This window comes from Haemaphysalis longicornis, unplaced genomic scaffold (genome assembly GCF_048455015.1).
Source record: "Haemaphysalis longicornis isolate Haplotype H1 unplaced genomic scaffold, Haemaphysalis longicornis Haplotype H1 scaffold_5, whole genome shotgun sequence".
Taxonomy (NCBI): domain Eukaryota; kingdom Metazoa; phylum Arthropoda; class Arachnida; order Ixodida; family Ixodidae; genus Haemaphysalis; species Haemaphysalis longicornis.
Genome location: NW_027526385.1, coordinates 137675357 through 137676259, shown reverse-complemented (window position 1 = coordinate 137676259; position 903 = coordinate 137675357). Strand labels below are relative to the sequence as shown.

Sequence of the window (903 nt, the reverse complement as noted above, 5' to 3'; positions counted from 1 at the left end):
ATTTTTATTTTCAATGTCCTTCTCGTGTGTCTCTGTCTCTACTAACCCTATATATATATATATATATATATATATATATATATATATATATTTATATATATATATACAAATATATAGGGTTTGGAATTGAGGGGCTCGTTAGGAAATACAGAAAGAAATGCCGGCAGTCTATAACGCCAAAGAAGGCATAGGGGACTGGTTAGACTATTTTTTTACCGTTAGTCACGTTACATTATTTTTTATTAATTACGTGAGAAAGAAAGAAAGAGAAACACGCGCCCAGAGTGGAGACCGAACCCACGTCTTTCGATAAGATCTCGAATGCCTTACCAATTCGGGTATCTGGGCGACTGTGTTCTCCTTCACTTTCTCAGGTATTTTATTTACCTGAACTGTATCTGACGCTTGAGGATTGTAGCCAGCGCCACTCAGACTACACGGGGTGGTGAAAAAAGAAAGTGGTGAAAAAAGCCCGCCGGGTGGGATCCGAACCCACGACCTCCAGAATACTGGTCTGGTGCGATAACCACTACGCTACCGGCGGGACTGTTTCCCCAGCACTTTCTCGGGTATTATGTTAAGGTATTTTTTCACCACTTTCTTTTCGACTAAAAATTATTCATCTCTTTCTATGACCCACCACAACCTCCCCTTTGCTTTCCGACGTTTTCTTGACTGCCAACACTTATTTTCTGTCTTATTTCACAGAGCCCCTCATTTCCCATTTTCTTATTCGCTACATGCTTAGAGAGGGCCTCTGTTCTGGCAGTCTTGGTGCCAAAGGGAGCTTAAGAGGGTTCAACTCTGGTCGACCACTCTCGACATGTCGTAGACACTCGAGTCATGGCCCGGGGGGTTAAAAAGAAGGGGTCCTTCACCCCGAATAGTCCGAGTGGCGCTGGC

General features: G+C 43.3%; 1 non-coding gene across 1 annotated transcript; it reads right to left on the bottom strand.

The window, feature by feature from the left end:
* Positions 1-471: 471 nt before the first annotated feature.
* Positions 472-544, bottom strand: Trnat-agu (transfer RNA threonine (anticodon AGU)). The gene has a single exon. It is a non-coding gene; the product is annotated as a tRNA-Thr (tRNA).
* Positions 545-903: the final 359 nt, after the last annotated feature.